At 37.4% G+C, this 20,903-nt stretch overlaps 1 protein-coding gene across 39 annotated transcripts in view; it reads left to right on the top strand.

The window, feature by feature from the left end:
• TENM3 (teneurin transmembrane protein 3) overlaps positions 1-20,903 on the top strand; it is a 1,314,794-nt gene that overhangs the window by 1,056,960 nt on the left and 236,931 nt on the right. The window contains exon 1 of one of the 39 annotated variants that reach the window (XM_064652591.1): positions 15,800-15,820. The exons of 35 other annotated variants lie outside the window; for them this stretch is intronic. The gene's annotated coding sequence lies outside the window, so the exon portion shown is untranslated. Of the gene's footprint in view, positions 1-15,799; positions 15,821-16,232; positions 16,312-16,393; positions 16,413-20,903 lie in introns of those variants that run through there. 3 more of the 39 variants (XM_064652600.1, XM_064652592.1, XM_064652593.1) reach the window with 3 other exon arrangements.

The following is a 20,903-nucleotide window of genomic DNA, read 5'->3' on the forward strand; positions in this document are numbered from 1 at the left end:
CCCTGAAAAAAAATCACCTTCCATCGCCAGCCAGCTGAACTGACTCACCCTGCGGCTGCATAGGCTGATCTAATAAAAGGAGTAGGAGGGAGGCAGGCAGGCCTGGGACCTCCCCTTTTGGCAGCTTTAGACTGGCATAACTGTAATACAAAAATGCTTAGGGTTTACTGAAGATCTGGAAGTGTGTGATTTAGTTTTACATCATCTAATTTGTGCTTGCATGTACTTTCTCATTGCTCATTGCAACTCATTTACATGACAAAATTACTTGTGAGGCAGCAAAAGGAGGAAATTAATTCAAAACAAAAATTTAAAAGTGCAAATTGGACTTTCCATAAATAACTAACCAGTCAAAATATCTATTTCAAAACTAAATGTAAATTTATTTTGGAACCTGATGGTACTCCCTCTTGTAGTACACTGAACTCCTTGTACATTGGTACCTTCCTATTTGACCTCTCATTCCCAGGAAGGCACAAGGAATAACAGGAATTCACTATCTGTTCACTTACTTGTTCTGCCTTTATTTTCGTGGGCTTTGGAAACTGGGTCTCAAGTTAGAGGGAGGAGGTAGATCTTACCATTTTCATCTAGTGCTTGGATCAAGCAGGAAAGGGTCATTAAACAGGAGGGAGCAGGACTGTTATGTCTGATGCAAGTTATTCCTGCTCCAGTGTCACTTGTCTCTTTCTGACCAGGTTATACAGAATGGAATCTTTTATTAGGTAGGATGAAGAAAATAAACTCGTTGGAGGGTCTGATTTTAACATCCTATTAAGGAAGCCTTTAATACGTAAGTTTGTAACTTTCCAGATTACCGCTTCCCTGTCCTTAGGCAGATACTAGAACGACCATAGTAAACGTGAGGTAACTGGATGTTAGTTATCCATATACATTGATGAATTATGACTCAATGCTGCGTCATCTAAAAGTAGCCATGGGATTTGTGAGATTAATAAAAGTTTCTTTGTTTCCTTCATTGTTCATCACACGTTTGAGTAAGGAGGGAGTACATGGTGGTAATTGTACTTTCAGGTATCTGGAATTGCAGACCCAGGCTTAGAAATTAATGGTCAATATTATGTTAAAATAAGAAAGTTACTTTATAACTGAGAACAAACAGTGTATAAAATTAAAAATAAACTCGTCCTTCTGTAAGCTCTGTTCAAACAACTGTACTGGTGGGTTTGTGAAGCTTGCTGGGATGTGCCCGGAGTCCTGTACTTCAAAGATAATAGCCACTTACTCTCTAGAGTCCTACTAAAGGAATAATGTTAAAGTTATTTCTTCTCTGCTAGTTTTGTCAAGCCACAGTAATTACCTATATTTCACCTGACAGCATTCTTGCCTTTTCCCTACGTTTTGACACTATGACAGGTTTTGTAGTTAGAAAACTGAATCTTCTAGCTCTGTGGTTTTGAGAATTAAATGCTTTCATTTATCTTAATTCAAAATTAATAGTAACAAGATCATAACTTGAAAATTAGTAATGCAAAATATGATTCAGCTAGTGATGAATTTTTGTCTCCAGTCTATAACAAAGTAATAAATTCATGAATAAAGATACTGCTGAAAATGTAACATCTCCTCATATGTTTTCAAAATTAAATATTATTGCTTTACACATTTAATTTTCTGCAAAAGTGTTAAAGTGTTGTATAGTCATTATTTATACAACTGTTAATATCATTGGTGTATGGACTTCACACTGGTAAGACCCTACCAGTTGGTTCAGACACCATACTAAGGCTTGGGGTGAACTTGGATCCTTCTTATATTCTCATAGAGCGTTTAGGAGGGAATAGAGAAATATGAGCTCACTGTCTGAGTTGGGCAGTCAACTCCTTTAGCATATCCAACGTAACTATCGCCTTGCTATTTTCTCTGGATCCTGAGCCATTATACTTACAGAAGTGTTTTTGCACTTGCTATGGGCTTATATGGCCCTATTATGCTCTTCTTTTCATGCAAAAGGACTTTTCTGCTAGTACTGAATTGCTTCAAGAGATTTCCCGTAGCAGAAGAGAAAAGGATGATGTAATTCAGTGAGGTAAGGAATTGCACCAGTCTCTTGAAGGAAGCAGAGTTCCCGTTATACTTGGTTAGGTATGGGTACTTCTGTGCTCTGGAAATAAATATATACTTTTCTGTGTATATATATGTGTATTTAAGTGCCTATTTGTAGCTAAATGAAACTTGAAGACTTAAAGTGTTTGCAGTTAAACATAGTTGGCTATGAGCTTTCTCAGTACCATGAGGTAAGAATTCTTTTCAAATGGTGTGCACCTGTAGGTGCTGTAAACTAGTAGAGCTGAGATAATTTATGCTGCCTGTTACTTAGCTGTTTTTATCAGTTAATCATGTTTCGTCATTAGTTCTCTACATATGTCACTCTATATGCTCTTTTTCCCCTCTGCTTCCCGTATTATTCACAGGAAATGTAGGTTTAACCCATAAAAGAAGTGCAGTATTACTCTTATATAGAGAGAGAAATAGCATATTATTACAGTCCATATGCTCCACTGAAATTATGTTTCACTGACAATTTCACAAAGCTCAAGGAAAGAGGTGTAGGTGAATCTAGAATGTCCTGTAAGTTTATCTGCATGTAGGCTACTGGTTCACAAGTAGATTTATTTTGCTTTATTTTGCAGCTCTAGCCACAAATACAGTAAGATTGCTAATGCACCAAATATTCTGAAAAAACCAAACTTTCCAAGTCAATGTTCATTTCTAGTATCACTTGAGCACCACATGAAAAGAAAAGTATGTAGGAAAGTATGTAGGTAAACAAATAAAGCATGTTGATAGCAGTGTGACTGAACTCTTATCTTTTTTTTTTCTCTTGCATGTGTGGGATGGTATTTTGTTTGGCAAGATACTTTAAGAACAAATGTTAATTTGAGGATGAGAAACAATGATTCAGCTAGGAGGCCCTTCTTTCTGTAGTTACAAAACACATTAAACTGAGAATGTGGGATTGCATAAAGCCAGGGTTGAAAGGGATCTGTGGAACTGATCCAGTCCAACCCCCTGATGAAAGCCAGGCCTTAGACTTAGATGATGAAGGACTATGTCTCAAGCAGAGACTATTTGAAATAATCTCTATGAGGTGGGAGATTCCACCTCATACTTGTGCAACTTATTCCAATTTTTAATTGCTCTTATAGTGGAGGGTTTGTTTGTTTGTTTGTTTAAATCCAGACAGAATATCCCCTGAAGCAGCTTGGACCCACTGACTCATGTTCTGTCGCTGTGCACCTCTGTGAAGGAGAGTACCTCCATCCTCCTTCTAACCTCTTTTTAGGTACTGGGAGACTAGAAGACTGTCATTAATCCCTATGAACCTTCTCTTCCTGAGATTGCCCGAATCCCTTCTTGGAACTTCTCTTTATGTTTCAAGTTCTCCAATGTCTAAATCATCCCGGTGGCTCTTCACCAGATTTTCTCTAGGTTGAACTGGAGGGACCAAACTGTTGATATTTACAATCTCACCTTAAAAATATTTGAAGAAGGCAATGCGTATAAATTTGTGAAAGCTGTCAGTTTAGTACTACACTCTGTGTGTTGTCCTATACATGGTTTAAAACTGTGTTTATGTAGTCTTTGTATATGTCCTAGACAGGGTAAGACATTGTGGTTTTTTTCATCTAAAGACATCTATGTGTTGTTTCAATGTTTAGTAGCGTTAAAGCATTTCAGTTATATATCTCCATACTTTTCCTTTTGTTCTTTATATGGTGTGGGTTGAAGGCTTTAGAGGGATGGGAGGCATAAATGTTCCTTCTTTTTTAAAACAAAATAAAGGGAAAAACTATTCATTTGCACTTTTATATTTCCCACCGTGCAAAACTGCTATTGTACCAAGTACTGCTGAATAGTGAGTGTTGGTTTTAAATAATCAACTGCATAAGTGAACATATTTTGAAGCACAAACACAGCATCAATAGGTTTGTGTACCGGAGTTGAACTGAAATCCCAAAAGTAATAGAAAAAATGTTTTTCAAGAAAATCCAACCACCAAAATTGTGTTATTGTCTTAAGACAATGACTGACGGCATTTGGATTACCTTATATATCCTAAACTCTGATGTTCCCTGACTCATGTTAACCTCTTTCACAAGAATCACAAATCTTCAGAGGATCTCCTATATCTGTGTAATTTACTCTCTGTCAAGCATATAAACCAGTTCTCAGTAATACTTTGCATTAGGGGAGGAAAGGAAATCTCTATCATGGCTGGCCCTTGCAGTTTGATTGTCCAGATGAGACAGATGTGAAAATCCATGTTTCAACACTCACAACCATAGTTAGACCGATCCTTGATTAAATGCATTAGCTCATAGAGTCTGTTATAGTTTTGTTGTGGGGTTGGTTTTGTTGGGGTTTTGTTGATGTCACAAGATTATTAATAGATACTTTTTAAATAAGATGGTTAAGATTAAGCATCAATTAATTAATTAGTTAACCAGAGTAATATTAATATTAAGTGTTTAGTTTTAGCTTTCCTTTAAAAATAAAATCAGCAGAAATCCTGGGCAGAAAAATGTTTGGGAAAGTTTTTACTCTCTCAAGTGCTTTCTTAATTGTGGCTCTTATTTCTTTCTTGTTATTGTGCTAGGCTTTACTTTGTGATTTGTACTATATCCTACTTCAGTTATAATGCTAGATCCCTCATATCTTCTCCATATTTCTTGGTTTGTAATACAGATCTTTGTTTCTGAGTTCTTAATTTTTAACTTCCATGTTTTTATATGAAATTGGAAATATTTCTGTATCATGACTAATGGTGTAGGTTGACATATTCTTTTGATCTTCTTCTTGCTTATGAGCTTATTTTTGTCCTTTTTGGTATACAAGAACGTGTATGTCTTTGCCTTAAAATGTGATTATTTTAACAAATGTTTATCCATAGTTTTGAATCTCATTCTGTTGACGTTACAGACTAGAATTTGACAGCTGGAGAAGTTCTATTTAAGAGCATACTGTGCTAAGAGCATATTCCTGCAAAGAAAAACAGTCCTATTTAAACTGAAAAACTTAAAAAGAACAACTCTTCAGCATCAAATTTCCTAAACTTCCTTTCCAATACACATTCAAAACCTAGGAAAAGTCATTTGGGATTACACCCATACCTTCAACCCAGGCTGCTGCTTTTTTTCGCATTTTCTCTATATTAGGAGAAAACCTGTGTTCAGGTTAAAGTCTAGTTTTGGTAGTGAGGTAAGATGTAGAGTCTTTCACTACTATGATGAGATAGGTTAAATGCCTCCTTCAGGGAGTATGACCTGTATAGATTCCAGAGTTTAATCGAGGTCCTACTTATACCACTTAGTTACAGTATCACCAGACCAATTATACCCACATCCAGGCTTATCAGAAGTCTTGGCAGCACAAAGTCCAGAGCTATTCACTTACCCTCGACATTGCAGTAGCTTAAATTTGAGAGCTCTGAAAACAACCGCATTGCTGCACTGCAGCTGGGCTGTGGACAAATGTAATTTTAGTGTCTGATGCTGTCAATCTGGCATCTTTCACAAGTAGGGATTTTATTATATAGAAATGTAATCTGTCTGCTATATCCTACAGGGTCATTATGTAGAACATGATGCTTCTTTAAAAAAGAAAAATAAAAAGGGCTAAGACTCCTAAAAAGTTGTTAACTGTGAGAGGACAGATTTTTGAAAGCCAGTGCACAGTGCCAAACTCTTGTATTGAAAAGTTTTGGCTGAAATGCTGGGACATATAGATAATATTGTCCTCGAAATCTTGCCAAAGAAACTGCAAGTCAGAAATGTAGGAAATTGTCCAAGATTAGGCCTCAAACATGCTGCATTCATTACCAGCAGCTGTGCATATATGAAGTGTTTCTTTATACCACACAACCCAAACCACTGTGGCCTGTCACTGTCATTTTTATAGCAATTTGCTGACTTTTTAAGAAACAGGAAAACATTTAGCTAAAACAGAAGTTGAAATGACTGACAGAAGATAATTTAAGGGAATTTTAATGGCTACTGACTGTGTACTGTAGAACTATGCTGAAAGGCACATATATTTAAGACTTCGCTTTATGTAATAAAACTCACTAAGAAAACAAAATTATGCTAATAATAGTTTAATGTTTATTTTAAGTCATAGATACATACCTTGACAGATTCCTTAGAAAGCCAGAAAGGTGAACATGATGTAACAGTGTTATTTTGAGTGTTAGGATTTTAAGTTATCAATATTTTCTTTCAAGATAAATTCAAATATGCCTCCATTAGGGGGAGATACACATTCATCACTCAGAGCTTCAGATTTTCAGACACTGTTTGGTATGATAGATTTTCTCTTTGATGTTTTTGTTAGCTTTTAAAATACTCTGCTACTACCACCTTCTTGTACCACCAGCTTGTTGTGGGACATGTTTTTAACTTGTTTAACCAGCATGCAAAAATTTGCAGGAAAAGAGAAGGTCCAACTTTATCAATTTCTCAACACTTCAGGGGGAAAAATTATAATAGTAGAAATATCTTTATTAATTGGAGGATTTTCCAGAATTAAATATAGATGTTAAGATTTAGAAAACCTGGAGAAAATTCTGTCAAGCAGTTTTTCCTTTGCCCATCTTTTCTTTTTTCCATCCATGAAACTGCTTCTGCCTCAGGGTGGTTCAGCAAATCTATCAGTGTCTGGTTTGTTTACTTTAGGGCAAGAGAGTTTTAAAACAGCATGTGACCCTTGTGCTGGATGTTAGTATGAGTGCTATCAAAAAAGGCAAAGAATACTGATGGACTTTAGTTGATAAATTCTTGTGCCAGGCTTTAGAGCATAATAGTTTCAGATGAGGCATTGAAATCATGTTGTTACATGCCTAAGCACTCTCCATCTAACTATCCTGTGTGGATAGAGACAAATCCCTTTTCGTTATACAGAGAACTGAAACCCACAACTAGTTGAATTCACTGTGGAATAAGTCCACTGCATGTTTGCCCTGCAATCACAGCAAGTGCCACTGTGCCATTGCATAGCCCTTGGAGTACTTTTTCCAGCGTCTGTGGTCCAGCTGCAGGAAGCACTGGCTCCTGGGAAATTTCAGAAGAATTAATGGGAGACCATATGAATAGAAAAAAGGATTTCAAACACCAGGATTCTGGTACACCACATTTGAGGGCTTGTCTCAAAATGACTTCCAGGATGAGTCTCTGCTCTTCAGCACAGAGCTCTACGGGAGACTTTCTATGTCACTCCCATAAAGTTATCACAAAGGTAGGTGGACAAAATGAGAAAGGACTATTCAAGGTAGGGAGGAGAAAAGGGGAGAGGAAGGGATGAACTGATGGCAGCAATTCTTGAAGTTCATTATTCAACAGTCACTGCCTTTACCTAGATAAATGACTGAGTTATGTATGTATATATCACCTCCATTGTAGAAAAAAGCATTTGGGTCTCTGGGTGGTAGACACAGAGATGTGAGAACAACACGACTACTAAAAGCAAATTGAAACATTAAATGTGGAATAGAGATCTTGTAATAAAATTAGGGGGTTTTTACATACATTTACCATGCAATTTTAAGAACAAACTGTTTTCCATACTTTTCTACTCTTTTGACACCACTGAGCAAAAGTAGTAAGATCACTATTTCAACTCTCATGAAGCACTAGCATCCCCAGCAAATTGGAAAGAGGGAACAGGAATCCCAAAGTAAGGGGACATCCAGATTCTTGAGAAAGGGTTGACGATGCTTCTTGCAGTATAATAGATAGCAGGGAGAAGCAAAGGCAGGTTGTGTGTATGTGGGGTAATACTTTAGGAAACACTTCTGTAGAAAGAAAAGAGAACTCTGAGACACTGGTTATGCTGTAGCTGCCAATTTACCAGTATTAAGGACAGCTTCTGTAAATTTGATTATCTTCAGGATATTTGCAATAAAAGCTGCCAATTTACTGAATGCTCTTCTTATCTTTGAATCCTTCTCCAGAAGACTTGGTTCTGACCATCTCAGATTTTTGGCCTCAGAGCTGATTCAGTCACATTGGCAGTTTTAATCCTAAATGTGGCTCCCCTCTTCCATGTAGGTTTTCATTTAGGCTTACACTTTGAGTCTTTTGCTCTTTAAGTGTCAGCATATGGTGGGTGGGAAAAATGTGGGGTGGGGGGGCTTTCCTGTGATGTGTGCTGGTTCATCTGTAGTCTAAAAACCTGTGTCATGCCATTAGCTTTTGTATGCCCTCTGTATATGTATATTACATTTAATTGATTTATTTTTCTTGAGAAATATCTTTCAGGCTGAATATTCTACCACTTGTTCACATTTTAAGGACTCTCGTATGAGAGAATTCAGCTGGACTTTGAGTTCCCTCTCTTGGCAGATAACACCAAAGCTTGCAAATCTGGCAGTGCTTGTGGGAAGGTCTTTAGTGAAATGCAGTTAAGTGAAATCATTTAGATGATGGAATTAGGAAATGATAGTGATAAAGTTGGCTGCTGTGAAAATAGCAGCTGAATGACAGAGCCAAAGTAGGATTTCTGAAGCTGTTTAACACACATGGATCCGTGGCAGTCTGACATCTATGCAGTGGCATGCCAAGCAAATAAATAGAGTACGAGGAAGTGCTAGTGGGAAGAAAAACTTTTGAGACTATTGCATGTGATAACTTCTGTGTAATATACTGTGTTTTGGAAATCTGTGCAGTGGTTAGCCTTGCTTGAAGTAAGTCGAGCCCAAGTGTACCTGTGGTACAGCCTCATGCTCTGTGTGTGAGCACAAAATATAAAGGAAGAGATATTTTCTTATCCTTTCTCCCCTCTTAAGTAAATGGTAGCTTAAAATTCTTGATAGTGTCTACACCCTGTTTCTGAATATGCAACGTCTGCTGGTGTAGAATAAAATTATTTCACTAGCAGTTTGTCATGTTGGCAAATACTAAATGTGTTGGGTTGAATGTGGAAAATGATCACCTGCTCTGTAGGAGAATGAATATCCAACAGATCACTTCAAGGTGTGCCATAAATGCAATTCTAGATGCACTACAGCACTTAGTCTTGAGCCTAACAACCCACCTATCACCAGGCATTCATCATCTGCCTGAATGTGTACCATGGGAAGGTTTGTTCATGTAGGCAGTTCTAAATGTACATAAAGTATACATAAATCCTATTCTAATTATTTATGAAAACCTCTATTTTTTTCTCTAAGAAAAGGTAATAAGATGTCTACTTAACAGCAGCCTGAAATGTTTTTTTTTTAGAAGATACATTTAAAAAAAAATAAATAAACCCAAATTAATATTTTGGAAGGTATTTATTTTATTTTACATGTATGATTTGTATAACCATTTTGTAGATAGACCACTTGCAGGGATAAGGCTCACACCAGGTGTCAGAGGAGTGTGAAATAATTTTTATGCCACCTTTCCAAGGCAATAATTGTCATATAAGCATACAGAAGTGCAGATATAGTACTTTCAGATGAACATTCTCGAACTGTATATAAAAAATCTATTTGACAGACTTACCCAAAGGATGACACTTTTTTCTGATCTTGCCAAAGCAGCAACTGTGTAAAAAGAAAATTTGCTCTGGTGGTTGGTATTTTTCCCCAAGGAGCTATGATGTAAAGGGGGGGAGGAGAAGCTGTAATTAGGAGAAAAGAAATGATTTCTTTCTACTGAGCAAAAGAATAAATTTCTGACCTAAATGACACAGCAAGTTTTCAGTCATCTTTCTTACAACAAAAAGCCAAAATAGAAGATGGATGGCAGCAGCTGAACCCACAGTCCAAGCCACATAGATTGTGTCATGATCTGTATAATACTTATTCCAAGAAATATGTGAAATATTTTTTGTGGGAATTACATGGTTATTGATTTTTGTGTTTGTGTGCATGCCGCTGATTTTAAAACACCTTTTTAAAGATGTAATTTCAGAGAAGTACCTTGAACCTTTTTTCTTTTTTTTTCTTTTTTTTTCCAGATAATCAAAATACAAGTTAAACTTTTCTAGAGGTATGAAATTCTAGCTTCATCATTAGGAATAGAATGGTTTTTTAGAGCTTAATCTCTTATACTGATAGGATTTCCCTGCTGGTGGTCTTTACCAATTCTAAGAGACTCACAATAGGCTGGTTTGTTCACAAAAGCCAATTCTTTTTGTCAGACCTCTATACAAAACTATTTTACTCTAAATGGATTGTTTCAAACAGCCTACACATACCTTGTTTGTTAAGAGATGTCCTGTGTCTCATGAGTTTACATACCAAATTGACTCTTTTTCCTTCCAGTTACTTTTTTTATGTCATTTTCATTTGCAGTAAATATCTTTCTCTTTTGCTTCCTGACAAAAGTGTAAATCTTTAATTAAAAAAATAATCCAGTAATCCAGAGGGATTTAGAGCTGTGGACCCAAGTATTAAATGTAAATCAAAACTTAGTCAGTTGGAAGCTGCTTATTATGAAGATTAGACACTCAGTCTCCAGTTCGGAGCATTAGCTGTGCAAGCAACTGCTTCTTTGCCTTCTTTTACTGATGAAAGGCAGTGAGTAGCAGCTGCTGATAGAGGCTACTGCAAAACAATAGGAAAACGATATAAAAATGAAGGGAGGAAGGTGCCACAATTGTGCATGTTTTAGGATCTTTAACAGTTTTCCTTTTAGTGTCCTGATGAGGCACTGAAATGAGTACCACAAATACAAACAAGTTTCAAATTAATAGAGAGTTCAGTTTAAAGAAAGATGTAAGGTTCAGATTATAGTTGGACTTTTCTTTCTTTAGAGAAGGGTTTAAAGTTTTTCCTAAAATACTATTGCTTTTCCTCAAAAATTAGGTAAAATGACCTGAAAACATCAGAGCATTATTTTTTTGCTCCATTTCACTACTGTTATTCATATAGCAGTTCTTCTGAAACAAATAGCATTAATCCTTTTTTTTATTTATTTTGGAGGCGGGATATTTCTTTCAAAGGGCTTATTGATACATCATCTAATCCCCTAGACCCTTCATGAAAATGTCCTCTTCCTCCTCACTTAGCTGTACTATAAGATAAGGAAAGCATGTATTCTTTGTGTTTCCAAGAACTGTGTTAATCATTCAAAGCATCTGTGGCCTTTTTCTCTGCTGGCTGACTGGTACTGTAGATATTTAAACACAGGAATGTATCAGTGAAAAAGTAACTAAAAACTATATAAATACTATGAAAAGCATCATGATTAATATTTATGTCTTCAGTAATTTAGAATTTGGAGCTCAAGATATTCAATTTGTATATTAACTGTAAGTTTATATTTTCCCATACCCTTATATGTGACCAATTATATAAGTAGGATGATTCTAATCAGGGCATTCTACTGTTAAACAGCAAAAATCTAGGTATTGAAATACAAAAATATTTTGCATTTTTTACTTTGCCTTATACTGCACTGCTGGGAAATTATTTATTATATGAATCTGTAGCACTCAAAAATCACAGAGCAAATGTACACTGAATAGTTTTGTATGGCTTCTTAGGAAAAAAACCCCAACACATATTACCCACTTACATTCCAGAAACATGTCATAATTTAATCCTTTATTGAAAGGACTATGTTTTTGCTATAACTCTTTTCCTACTCCAGGTACATTTACTTGCTTACAATTTCCACTTGTATTTTTAGAAAAATGCTGATCTGAAACTGCAAAATTCTTGATACAGTCTTGGAAGGGGTTATAAAAAATAGAGTTAGGCTTTATCAATGTAAATGAAAAGAAAAAAGTTTGTTTTCAGATTTGAACACTAAATCTGTGAGCTCATCAAGGTCTTAGTCTGTTCTTGTTTAAATCAGCATCATTACTGCATGAAAAATGGTTCATCTTAATCTTCACTTGTGAGAAAAAAATAGTCAATGTAGCATACTATTTAAATGCTTAAGAACTACAAGATGTTCTATATTAAATATATTTGGGCACGTGCTTTCTCATGGGAACACATTATCCTGCTAATCCTGTTGATATCAGATAGTATTCTTAAGACCTTTATTTCTAGACATGAATTTACCTTTTTTTTAAACACATTTCGAGCAGGAACTGGAAAGCTGTATTATCACTATTTTGTTTGATCAAGTCTATTTTGTAAAACAGACATAAGAGTATATGTTGCTGTTATAATTGATATCTTATCTAATAAAAATGTTTACATTTCGTAAACTCTGATTTTTATAGAGTTGTAAGAAAAACGTGTTCCAAAGTGATATACTGATGCTGTGCAATTTCAGTTTCTAGGTAGATACTCCATTTTTATTTCTTTGTAATACACACAACAGTATCTTTTTAAAGTACACCTAGCATCTCAGTAGAAGTAGCTGTAACACTAATTATTTATGATAGGATGTCTTAACAGGGCACTTAGGCTACTACTATTCAAATAGGTGAATTAGTATTTGGCTAAAAAGGTGTTTGTTCCCTTTTAATAAAAGTCACTCGTCATCATGAATATTGATAAATAGCTGAAATTATAATCTTGATGAGGAGAAGAAAGGCTCAGCGGTTAGGATAGGCCTCGGATTATCGGAGGCATCATGTTTTCCCTCTCCCGTGGTACTACTTTTGTGGTACTGACAAGTCAGCTTTGTGCCTCCATTTGGCAGCGAAAAATGGGTACAATAAAGTTTTCTTTGGTATGATGGCACTTATGGAACATTACAGTAAGGACTGAGTTGTTATGTGCTGCAAGGAGTACAGCTTCAGTGCCTGGGCCACTCTAGTCTAATGACTACCCAGAGTCATTTCCAGTGTAACCTCTTAAGTCCTTTCCAGGTGTCAGCTTTAAGTGATGGAATTACTAATGTGTCAGTTTTCTGTGATAATACTTATCTTTATCAGAGAGTCAGTATGGCTGCTTGTTACCACCTTTAAAATCCTGGATACCTGACACAAATTCAAATGCGAATATAAAAATTAATCATTGTGACTAAGCTGTAATAGGCCTCCCTCCTCAGCCAAATGCAAACCAGCCAGTTAGAAAGCTGAAACAAAGCCCTCCCTCCAGAAACTAACCACATTCACAGTTCTCCCTGTTTTCATACACTCTGGAAAAATATGAACTATGCAACATGCTATGAAGGCCATAAAATTTGAGCTCTTCTGGATCAGGGAAGAGAAATCAGTTCCAAAAGCTTTGAGTTCCCACAAAGAACATCCTGTTAGCAGTTTCTCACCCTCTTATGCCAGCAAGGCCCCTAGCTCACTTGCTTTCACTTCTCTATATTGTGGCAATATGACAGAGACAGTGTGAGAGAGGAAGAGAAATTCTTTCACATATGTCAAGGCCAGCTGTGTGGTACCTTTCAGTTATTTATAAAAAAGGTAAGTTTTCAGGTGACCCTTCTGGTGACCTGAAAAGGCCACCATGGCTTGAGTTCAGCAGGGGATGAGTGTCTGTTGCCCATGAAATGCAGTTCCCACTAAAGAGAGTAAAAGTGGCTACAGTAGTGATAAATGTACCTGCAGATAGCTGCATGGATTAACACAGCTCTAATTTATTCCACATTAAGAAAAAGGACTATAATGAGTTATTAATAAAGACTAAAAATGGGTTCAAATTCAATGGTTAATATTCTGCATAATTTACTATAATAATCCTTCTGACCAAATAATTTTTTTAAAAGTGCTTGTCTCTTTTCCTATGAATGAAACACATGCTATTCTTCCCACACACACACCTACCCCCAAGGTTTTGTTTGATCTTTCTTACTCTTTGGGCATGAGCTATGTTGGCATAAAGTGTTGGCATATCTATGGTAGAGTTTGCTTCACTCCCATTTGTCTACTCCATATAAATATTTTCCTAAGCAAACATTTATGTTCCAGATTTCTTTAGTGTTGCACCTAATAGATTTCATAAATCATTTGTGCTGGCATTAGTGGGACAGTGGAATCTCAGCACAGGAAATCTCATAGCAAAGGAAAATTTCATTGCAGCTGGCTGAAAATGGAGAGAAGTGGATCCACTGCAGGGACATCCATGTCTTATTTTTTTGATAGGCTGCAGTCCTCAGTGTCTTTCCTTCCATAGCATGTGGCTCTTGGAGGACCCAATATCTTGCTCTCTGCACAGGTCCACAGCAGTATTCTGTAGAGGGGGTGCGATTACAGGTGCTCTCAGAGGGCAGTAATTCAAATGAGCTCTGGAGCTCTGCATGAGCTGACTCCAAGCATCCAGTTCTCGTTCCTCCATCTTTCAAGATCTGTAAGGATATATGACTGAATTAATTACTTAGTAAATTTTTCAACTGCAGAAAGCGCTTATCCATAGGTACTCCAGCAGTTTGGAAAATAGTATTTGTGTGATCTAATACCCCATTTATTACAACTAGAGCTCTTGGAAGAGATGCTGAGAATATGAATGTTGCTGTGGAATTGCTAGAAACTTCCTTAAAACGACTACATTAGTTCATGATTTCATCTCATAGCTCTTTCTTGGCTGGTCTTGCAGTTATCACAGATAGGAGTCTGTCCAGAATTTGAACTGCAAAAAGCTTCCCATTTTTATCAAACTGCCCCAAAAGCCTGAGTAAGTTTAAGTCAATAATAACTATATTACAGTTTCTACCTTGTGCTAAGCCAAAGCACATGTAGTCTGTTGCATATCTGATTTGAAGACCTTCAGGTCAAGATGTACTATTAGTGCTATTACTTTTGGATTTTTTCAGTGTTTTCCCCCCATGCCAGCCAGGACTGCCCTCATCAAGACATGGCTACTTAGACCATTATTCTCCCCCTCGTTTCACAGAATTCCACTGTTTCAATCTGTATAGTCTTTGTTTCTCTAGGAAGTTGCAAATGAGCACTAATTGTGTGAGCTTTTTGAATGTTATTAAATTTCTTATGAATAATACATCTGAAATATGTGCTTTTATTGCAGCTTTCTACATAACAGTGTTGAAAACATATTCTGGAAAGATACCATCTTCCCTGGAAGTATTGTAGAAACATTAACGATATCTTGATCTGATTTTTGGCAAAATATGACTTCTGGGCAGCTGCTGTGATAACTTGGCCTGTGTCAGCAACAGATCTTTTAATTGGGTGAGGAGAGTTAAGTTAGTTGTTTTTAGCAAAGGTCCAAGGTAAAAAGAAAACCATAATAGAAGTTTTGTAGGAATTCCTACATATCACTGTATTTTCTAAGCCAACTCAGAAGGGTTCTTTGTGTAGTAGTGTTAAGAACGAAATAATCATTGGAAATAATGATTCACGCAGACATTTTAAAGGATTAAAAATCTGTTTTTTTACAATAAAGACAGAGGCAGTAACTTCAGTTTGATTACCAGCTGAAAACAAAATTTTTCTGGTTTTAATATTTATATCTGCATATTTTGTAGTCATCTTGTTCCTGCTCTCTCTACAGTATAACAGAAATTAATGGTAATGTGAATGCTTCATTTTGTACCTAATATTTGATAGCTTTATCTGACAGCCATGATGCATACTGTGTCCAGTCAGATCGAGCTGCAGCTCCAAAGGCTTCATTAGCAGCAGACTTGATTATAAATTGTCAAGTAGTGTTTTGAAGTAAGCAGGGTCTATTATATTCATGCCTCTATAGACATGAAGAAAAACTGTCTCCTAAGGTGGTAAATGGAGGGGGAGGTGTTTGTGTTTCAATTAAAGCACAGGTGGTGCGTGATGAGGCGCCGGTGTCACATCTGCGCGCTCACAGCTGCGCTCTGGTCCCGGCCCGGTCCCTGCGCTCCTCCTCGAGCTCCGGCCGTGCCCGACCGAACCCGTCTGCTAACACCGCCCCGAGCTCCTGCCCGTGAACGCCTTGCGGGCTGCGGGGACGGCTTGGAGCAGGCAGGTAGTTTACAATAATATAACAACTACCTCGCGCGGCAGCGAGTTTATTTTGTGTCACGGAAAATCCCCGCATTTTGCGGTGAATCGCGGCCGCGGCCCCGCGCTGCCCGTGCAGACAGCGCTGCAGCGGCGGCTCCGCGCTCTCCGCGAAGGATCCCGCTGCCTCTCCCCGGAGCTCCTGGCCTCCGGCTGCGCCGCCCGCCGCGGCCCCGAAAGGGTTACGCGGTGCCAGGCCGGCCCCGTTCCCCGCCGGGGGGCACACGGCGGCTGCCGCAGCCTATGGCGGGGCCGAGCCGGCGGCGAGCGGCGCTCGGCCGCAGCCGGGGCCGGGCGCGTTCGGGCGGCCCGGGGTGGGGCGCGGGGCGGGGCGGGGGCGGTGCCGGGCCGGGGCCGGGGGCGGTGCCGGCTCATTGCGCGGCTCGGGTGGCGCTGGAGGAGCCGGCGGGCAGCGGGACCGGCCGCCGGGCGCGGGTGGTGGGGCTAAGCCGAGAGGTAACCGCTTTTGTCCTGCTTCGTTTCGTGCCGTGCTGCTGAAAGAGCCCGACCCGGTGTCTGGCTGGGATGCGGTAGGAGAGATTTGCGGGATCGGAGATGTAAGAAATGAGAAGTTTTTGCATAATTTGCGTTTGAGGTATCGCATCTCGCTGCGCAGTGAAGCCTTCGAGCTCCCTCGCCCGACTCTTACGCTCGTGTGATGGGAAAAGTATAAAGTGCTTCTGATTTTTGTGCTTCCTAGAGGCTGCGGTAGCTGCAGCACTGGGGGGGATGTGGAAGAGATTGTGCTCGTTCAAAAGTCTAGAAAGAAAAATGTAACTTTACAAATACAGTGCAAATTATGCTAATAAAAGTACGGAACAAATCAGGCCAGAATAATTTCGAAAGGATTGTGAAATCCTTCATTTAAAGCTTAGTGTAATCTTTGACATTTACGTGGGCATCCGAAAAAAAAAAACAACCCTAAAGCAGAGCTCTGGTGTGGAAGTACAGCGCTGCTGTGAGCAGACACATTTGTGTCTGCTTCTCATTTAAAGTGCCAGCTCCTTCTTTTTTGTATACCCAATAAACAATATGCATAGAATATACAGCTGGGTCACAAAGTCATTCTATATTCTTAAAGCTTAATATAATCAAATTCATTGCCTAAAGATGCTGTAGTTGAAGATTTGATCCTTTTTCACTGAAGTGGAAATACTTTCAGTAATTGAAAGCAGATTCACGTCTGGAGTTGTACAAGCCAAGGTTTTCATTTTTAAAATAAACCTTTTGTTCTTCAGCTTTAAGTCTTTCAGTGAGCCACCCGGAGACCTGCATTAATTGCTAGAGTAGACTTTAAGGAAGGATTGAGTGAAAAAAATCCTTGAGAAATTTATGTCAGCAATTAAATTTACATGAAATTATAATGTCTGTATTCCAGTGCATGAACATACCATTGCATCTTTTGTGCACACTACTGTTTAGTTTTCCTGTTCATCCACGTGAATCTGAATTTGAACTACCCATCTGTCTGCAGAGGGTTTTGTTTTAAACTATCTTCGCTTATGTTCACCTTACTTAAAAATCTGAACTTAGAAGATTTGGGGAAATACCAGTCTGCTCCAGTAAACAAACGTGACACTTTGCAGTATTAGCTCCCCTTTGTTAACTTTGTGCCTGCTTTCTGGCTGTTCCTGTGGAAAGCTTTCAGAAACCTTGCCTTCTGATATTTCAGCGATGGGGAAAGAAACTTAGGATGTTAACTACCAGACTCTCAGACAAAGAATGAGCTACTCTCAAGCTGTTAGCAGCTTTGAAGGTAAAGAACAATGGAGGGAAAGGAACAGAAGTACCTTCTCTCCTAAGCACTCTAATCCACAGAGTAAATTCACTAAAAATGCGTGGACAAGTTACTGAAGATGGCAAGAGTCCCCTATCCTTTAGAAAGTGTATTAATTGCTGAACAGACGCAAGGATCTAATTGCCTGATGTTAAGTACTGGCTATCATTAAGATAAGAATTTGTAATTTGCATAATAGTACTAAAGGGACCGGGTTTATTTCCCTGAACTTCTAGGTGGTGTGCACTTAGCTGGTGTAGTTCACTCTTCCTTCTTTTCCTTGGAAAGGTAAATCTTTATCCTCAGTAAGCTTAGGTGGAAGTATTTGAGTAAAGCCTGGGAAGCGGGAAGTGCTCAAACAAGAACAGAAAAATCTAGCTTACCGTTTTTTTCATCCATCACATTGGGGCTCAAAACTGTCAAGCAGTTCAGTAACTACAAATGAGATGTTACAAAATTTTTCGATTATTCACTCTGTAACTCCGTGTGGAGAATGGCCTCATATATGTCATAGTATAGGGGTTTTTTCTTTCAAGGAGTTATAAAAATAGTATGTTACAATTTAGCAAGAAACCTACAGCAACAGGACCTCTAAAAAAACATTTAATGATTAGATGGCTTTGGCTTGTCATTTTTACTTTCTGATCTTTTTGTAGTAAAGTTGAGAATACAAGAAGTTATATGTTTCATGCAGTATGGGATATATTTTATTTTATTGTTTTCCTTTTGGAGAAAAGTAGCTGATATTGTACCTGTCTAGAAAAATTGATAATTGATGTTTTAAAACAATGTAAAATGTTATGTCAGATATGTGTTCATTCTAAAGGTCCACAATAGAATGCTGCCAAGCACCCATCAGCTTTGAAAGCTATTTTTCTTAATTACAGATAATGAGTAAGAGGTTGAACGTTGAAGTAAACTTTTCTAATAGTGTCAAATTTTAGTACTGTAGAGTTTGTCCTTTGGCTTGGTAGATACAGAAATATCTCTAAATATCAGTGTATGATGCAAACAGACTCAACTTAAGGAATTTGTCTTGAGCTGTACTCTTGCATTTCTAATGTGCATCTGTGAAGATTTAACACAACTTTTCAAATTACTGAAATGGTCTGATAAGCAATTAGGAGATCAGACTTTATAACTTCTATTACTGTAACTTTTATTGCTTCCCAATTCACTTGTTGAACTAAACAAGGGAAAATAAAATAATATGTACGCTTTGTACAACATAGGCATTTGAGTGGTGATATCAGAAAATAGGACTTAACTGTATTGTTTTCCAAAATGAGAAGGGACATTATATTTTCTATCCTTTTTGCATGTATACAAAGGCCTTATTGCTGGTCATTACATTCTAAATATGGCTATAGACACTCTCTCTGGGGTTTTGAAAGACTTTCTCCAGAGGTAGTTACAGATTTATGCATTTCAGAATAGCAAGAAGGCTTTTGTATATTCAGTGATATACGAAAGATGATGCTGTGAGCTGGTGACTTCCCTAATGGTTTGAAGATGTATACCTCTTTTTAGATTTTATACAAAATAAGGAATTAGGATGAATAAAGTAACTGTACTAATAAAATGTTTCAGTAGTTTTCCAATTTAAGTTAAGCTTTTTACATGTTAGGGACGAGTGGAAAAAATGACACTTGTGTTCCTATGGAAAACTTCACCCATGTTAAAACTCTCAACAGGATAGATAGGTGGCTGGATGGAAAATAGTCATTCACCTTCATTGTCTAAGATTGAAGGAATTCAAAGTGCAATTATACAGGAAAACTTCAGAACTCACTGAAGGTAACAACAAAGGTACATAGTCTTCTTTTGAGGTTGGCTAGGGCAGCCATTTATCCAAACTTGAAATAATTGTTTTGTGTGAACTGCTATAATGTAGATTGTTTATGAAGCAAGTCCTTTAAATGTAAGAAGGAGGTAGAAATCTCATATCTGGAGACAGTATATCATTATGGTGGGATCTACATGGTAAACGAAACACGTGGTTATAATTTTGAGGCCTAGCTCAGAGTGAAAAGCTTATTTATGACTTGTTATATACAGCAGAAAGGATTTTTCACAGCAACGGTATATGAATCATTGCAAACTTCATGTTTTTGATATGGTAATCACTGATTTTTGTATTGAGTACTAGAAGGTATCTTTATAGGAGGTTTAAATTCTGGTGTATTTAGAATTCAGGAATTGGGTCTGCATTAAGGAGTGTTACAGCAAAAGATTAAGCCAAATACCTGAATATGTTGAAATTTGGACAAACTACATCTACAACTCAAAGTAACAGTGGCCTGACAAATGGCAGAGGTAGACATTGGTGTACTTTCTGAAGACCTGCATTATGATAAAACTTTGATTAAATACATGTAGCGGCGTTTCTGCATTCTTTATTTTCTGTGGCAAAGGAACAGCAATTTTTGCAGTAGCAGTGAGCTAACATATCTAGTATCACATCAACAGTGAGTTATGGGTTTTTGTCTTTCTGATACATCTTGCTGTTTTGCCTCTTTCTTGCTTTTGAAGAGGATTCAGACCTATACAAAAATATTTCTAAGATGTTTAGAAGAAAAACAGATTTAGAAGGAAAAAAAATTAAAATGAGATCTGTTGCATGCAACTGCAAAAATGACATCCAACTGCTTTACCCGCTTTTTTATTGTTTTTATTGTGTTTCAGTTGTTATTAGTCCAAGAACTATTGATATGGAGCTTTTGTTTATTGGTATCAAGAAAAATTAGTATCCTGGAGAACTCTTTGGAGTGTAAGAGTATATATTAATCAAAATTAAAGAAGAAAGCAACTGCTGTTACAGAATTATATTATTTGGTTGGTTTTCATCATTGTATAAATCATGAGAAAGCACTACCTTAGGCTTCCAGATTGTCATAACTGCCAAATTAATTTTTAAACTACTTTAATTTTCACCTCTAATATAGTTGCTGACCACACACAAAGGAAAAAAAGGAACCAAAATGCTTTTTTTAGAGCAACTTTTGGTTTAATCATATAGATCTGCTTTTTCATAAAATGTTACAGTACATATGTATGAATTATAACCATTTCCAAATCTGCAGAAATTTCAGAGTTGTTAATTTTTGCAGAACATTTTTCCTCTTAAGTCATAAACTATGTTAAAGAAAAGACTGTTGTCCAGGGAGTTGTAAAAAGTAGCCTGGAAAGTCTTTTATGTTCTTTCTTTTAAATAGAATAGAATTGCCTTATGTAACAAAGTTAACTTTGTCAACCTTTTATAATTATTTAA

The sequence above is a fragment of the Pseudopipra pipra genome, chromosome 4, assembly GCF_036250125.1.
Source record: "Pseudopipra pipra isolate bDixPip1 chromosome 4, bDixPip1.hap1, whole genome shotgun sequence".
Taxonomy (NCBI): Eukaryota; Metazoa; Chordata; class Aves; order Passeriformes; family Pipridae; genus Pseudopipra; species Pseudopipra pipra.